The sequence below is a fragment of the Sciurus carolinensis genome (genome assembly GCF_902686445.1).
Source record: "Sciurus carolinensis chromosome 14 unlocalized genomic scaffold, mSciCar1.2 SUPER_6_x, whole genome shotgun sequence".
Classification (NCBI taxonomy): Eukaryota; Metazoa; Chordata; class Mammalia; order Rodentia; family Sciuridae; genus Sciurus; species Sciurus carolinensis.
This window is the reverse complement of record NW_025920104.1, coordinates 7,827,334-7,832,460: the sequence shown is the minus strand read 5'-3', so window position 1 is coordinate 7,832,460 and position 5,127 is coordinate 7,827,334. Positions and strand designations below refer to the sequence as shown.

Below are 5,127 nucleotides of genomic sequence, written 5' to 3'. Positions count from 1 at the left end.
CAAGTCCACCTGGCACCCACTGACTCTTGTCCTGGCTCCTGCAGCAGTTCCTGTGTGTAACCTGGACTCACTCTGAATGGTCTGGCAGGTTAGCCTGACTCTTGGCCAGCCAGTACCTGAGGCAGATGACAGAACTGTCGCCTACCTGTATGGGAGGATTCAGGCTGGTGTCCCTGACTTTCACTTTTCTCAGTGTAAAGATAGAGGGAGCCCACATCTGTGTAAACACAGACACTTCCCAAACTGCCAAAGAATTTTCATCTCATATCTTATCTGTGAAGGCCAGGGGGCTGACCCAAGAGCAAACCTTGCTAACAACAACCCTCCTCTCGGAGGTCAGGGTGACCCAGAACTTAAGATAACATGCTTTACAATGTTAACCAATTAGAAAGAACACTGTATAACTGCTTGCCTTTCATTATATAAACCCTGCCAAATGAGGGCTCGGGGCCTCTTAGCGTCACTTGTTTCGAGGGTGCAGAGGACCAGGCTCGAGCTTGTTAATAAATGACTCTTTGTTGCTTACATTGATCGTGGTCTCTGATGGTCTTTGTGGGGTCTCAAGCCTTTGGGCACAACATTAGCATGCAGTGATGTTTTGGTGGGGTGACAGCAACCCAGAACACAGCTTTGTGGGTCTTCAGGGCTGTCAAGAGAAAGAAGGACATTAGAGGACAGCTCCTGGAAGCTCTCATCCTGTCTGTAAAGAGTGACTGCAGAAGTGGGGTGACCTATGGCCAAGTCCTCGCTGGCTGTGAAGTGCTGACCATGAAGCTGGGTTAGCAGGGAGAAACTGCCAGATGTAAGCTCTCCAAAAATATTGAAGGAGGTGACCTCTGTGCATCAGGTCTTGGCACATACTCATGGAGAAGTTGAACAAATAAAGGAATGGAAAACTAGGTGCAGGTCAGGGCCTGAGGTGACTGGATGGTGCCCTCAGCTGACATTTCTAAGTCACCCGAGTCTATGGTTTTGGGGTGTGTTTGGGCTGCAGGACATTGCACACATGCTTACCGAGCTCCAAGTGGACTCATGACTGACACTAAGGGGTCAAAGATGTAGGTTTGCAAATGAGTTTTGGAGAAAGGTAATAAGCACTAAGTCATGTTTTAAATGCAAAATGGGTTGAGGATTTGAAATGCTTTCATCCAGACACCAGAGCTGGATACTTGTAATTCAACATGTCAGGGGCAGACCAACCCTGCCATTCTTGGGGGAACTAGAAAAAATAGCTCCTGACCCCTGCTGAGAAGGAGCAGGCCATCAACACTGCTGTGGCCAGTCTCAGCAGCCTGATGTTTCTTTGGCCCTGTACCATGTTGATTTTATACCCTGGGCAGAGCCAGGCTGAGAGTGTCTTGAGAACAGTCATGAAAAGATAGAAAACAAATGCAATTTCTGTCTTTGGGCACTGTGTGGACGAGTCTCTGGGTGTTTATTTTGTGTAACACTGTTCTCATGGGGTTGCTTTCTCTTCTACTTTCTTTGTGAGGACACCTCAGAAACTTAAGCAAAACAGCTGGACCTTATCAGTACCCTGGAAAAGTGTTCTGACTGGAAGTCAAGCTTTCCTACTGAGTGTTCCTGACATCTCTCTGGCTCACTGTAGGTCATTCTCGCTCCTGCCCACCATGGATCTGAATCTTTTTGACTACATGAAGCCAGGGAACTACTCTGACTTCAGCTGTCCATGTAACAGCAGTGACAGCATCCTGGTGGACATGGTGCAGTTCCCCTTCATGCCCCACAAGAGCATCCTGCTCTACACACTTTCCTTTATCTATATTTTCATCTTTATGATCAGCATGATCACCAACACTGTGGGGGTCTGGGTGAATATCCAGGCCAAGACCATGAGCTATGACACCCACTGCTACATCTTGAACCTTGCCATCATGGACCTGTGGGTCATCCTCACCATCCAGGTCTGGGTGGTCAGTCTGCTGCAGGATATCCAGTGACCCAAGGGTGAGCTCACCTGCAAGGTCACACACCTCATCTTCTCCATCAACCTCTTTGGCAGTATCTTCTTCCTCACCTGCATGAGCGTGGACTGTTACCTCTCCATCTTCTACTTCACCAGCACCTCCAGCCACAGGAAGAAGATGGTGTGCCACATCCTGTGTGTCCGGGTGTGGCTGCTGGCCTTCTGTGTGTCTGTGCCTGACACCTACTACCTAAAGTCACATCTGCTTCCAACAATGAGACTTACTGCCGGTCTTTCTACCCTGAGCACAGTATCAAGTAGTGGGTGATCTGCATGGAGCTGGTCTCTGTTGTCTTGGGTTTTGCCATTCCCTTCTCTATCATAGCTGTCTTCTACCTAATGCTCACCAGAGCCATCTTGGTGTCAGGCAACCAGGAGAAGCACAGTAGCAAAGACCATCTTTTCCTACATGGTGGTCTTCCTGGTTTACTGGCTCCCCTACCACGTATTGGTGCTGCTGGACATCTTCTCCATCCTGCATTACCTCCCCTTCAACTGCTAGCTGGAGAATGCACTCTTCACAGCACTGCATGCCATGCAGTGCACTTGTGCAATGCTACATCAATCCCATGCTCTAGAAATTCATCAACCAGAGCTACGAGTACATGCTGATGAAGACCTTTGCCTTCAAGTACTCTGCCAAAATGGACATCAGCAAAGTCATTGACACCTCCATAGTGTCAGAGACAGAGTGCTTGGTGCTGGAGCAGAACACTAAATGACTCACTCTGCAGTGGCCAAGGACAGGGAGTTTGCAAACACAGCCTGGGGCCACATGGTCTCCAGAGGAGAGCAAGGGAGCTTTGGGTCTGAAGAAGAGAAGATATGATATTGTGCATCCTTCTCTCCTTCTATTCCACTGCAGCTGTTGCTCAGCTGTGTATTCTGACACTTTTGCAAAGGCAGAACTGTGTTGTGCAGCCAGCGCTGTGTTTCAAAGCCAATTGCAGGACAGGCTTGCCTGTACAATAGAAGCTTCTGCACTTCCTGAAATTTTTGTATGGTGACTGTATTCAAGTTTCAAGACTTTATTTTCTTACTACTGGCATACCTTATAAATGTATTTGAAAGTTAAATACATTTAACTATAGGTATAATGCTAACATACTCAGGTGGTAGTACTTTTAAGGTTAGTTTGAATTCAGTTTTGACTAAGGATAACATTAATTAATTGTTAGCTGATTAAAATTATATATATAAATAAAAATTACATATATATGCTGGTTGTGGCTGAAATGTTTTATTTATAATAGTTTTATATCTGTGTCATGTGTTGTACCAGTGCAGGATATAGAACTAAATCTGCTGTGTAATGCAGTCTGTGACACTAATAGTATCACAGAGTTACATTTTAAACAAAAGACTGTACCAGTCTGAAAACCTGTGCACAAAATGAACAAAGTCCTCTTAATTTGTAAGTTATTTTTTTAATAAAGAACTTTGTATCCTAAAAGTGCATTCACACCTCATTTGTGAAAGCATGCTTGGCATTGAGACAGCATTCATGATGAAAATACATGGATACATGGATGTAAATGGCATACACAGGCCAGCTGAATAAATATTTTAGAAGACAGAACCACCATAAAGCAAAACCCAGGTGGTTAGTGTAGATGAGTGGCATAAAGGCATAACATTCAAGCACACTAAGTGTTTCTTAGAAGATTTTCAGGTGGTGGTGTATTGGGGAGGGAGTGGGCAGTGTGTAGTGAGGTGTCTGTGGAGGCAGAAGCAGTGCAGGAAATGTGTGGCCTGGGTCTGCCAGGACTCCTGGTCTCCCAGGGCCACCCATCAGAGCCCTTCACACTGTCTCTGATTAGGGTTGGAGGCACAAGTGCTGTTTTCCCTTTCTTAGAAGACCTCTGACCAACACTTCCTGTGCAGATTTTCTGTCTACTATAGACTAGTTAATTACAGTGGTTCCCTGTCATCTACCCCAGGTACGTCCCAAGACCTGAGACCTAGAGGCACCCAACCCTGTGAGTATACTATATATGTTTACTAAGTTTTCTTCTAGACATATACAACTATGATAAGGTTTAATTTGTAAATTAGACACAGAGAGCAACAATAATTACTGAGAATAAAATAGAATAATTATAACAACAGTCTGTAATAAAAGTCATTTAAAAGAGGAATTATGTATTTCTAGAATTTTCCATTTAGCACTTTTTGGCTGCAATTAACTGAAACTTCAAAAAGTGAAACTGGCTAAGGGAAGTCTATTGACTGCCCTTGAGACCATGCAATGAGCAGATTTCTGGCTTGTGGATGGCCACAGAAATCTGCATTGTGACTGTTATTCAGAAGAGCACTCTCAGAATGGCTGACCTCCATATGGAGCCACAGGAACTGCAGACCTCTTGCAGACCTGGCTTCCAGGTGGGAGCTCAGAGAAGGGCCTTTCCCAACCCAGCATGGGTGAGGCCCTCTGTGGGCCAGCAACAAGGAGGGTACTCTTGAGAGCCAGGGCTAGTGGCTGTGCACATGGGCTCACCCACACTCAGCCCAGGGGTCCCTGGGGCTGCAGATGGCACCACCTGCAAAAGGGAACCTATTTCCTGCCCAGGCTGCACAGCCCGAGTTCTGGGGCCAGGGAAGTGTCTCGATGGTTCGAATTTGCCTGACACACCCAAGCCCACAGGTGTGTGCACTCCTACCTTGGTCCAAACAGTGTAATAGTGGGACAACACCACAGGAATGCTGGGATAATAGAACACTATGCTAAAACACAAGACAAGAGAAAAATAAAGGAAGAGAAGGGTGAAGTTGGGGAAATCATGATCCAGTACATGTTCTGACCTTGAAAATGGATCCGTGTTTACTCTGAGGCTTCTACAGTTCAAATGCAAACAGAAAACTCCACAAGCAGTGAATGTAGGTGAGGAGGGGAATAGGAAGGTATAAATCACAGTCCACATGCTTAGCTATGGCAGAGATGGAACAAACATGCTGAACTTATTAAGTTCAGTATTGAGGCCTCTCCCACTCAGGGCCGACCCCTCCTTGCCTAGGAGTTCAGGTATGCAATAGGCAGATGCATAGTGCTGGGGGTAGGTGGGGTCATTGTCTGCTCATAGAAGTCACCTCTGTCACCCTACTTTGGTGGCTCCTGTTGTCCCCTGCCACAAGGGATCATA

The 5,127-nt window shown here is 46.1% G+C and overlaps 1 pseudogene; it reads left to right on the top strand.

Annotated features, from left to right (window-relative positions):
* The first annotated feature begins 1,631 nt into the window (after window positions 1–1,631).
* LOC124973123 (atypical chemokine receptor 3-like) lies at window positions 1,632–2,709 on the top strand (annotated as a pseudogene).
* The last annotated feature ends 2,418 nt before the right edge of the window (window positions 2,710–5,127 follow it).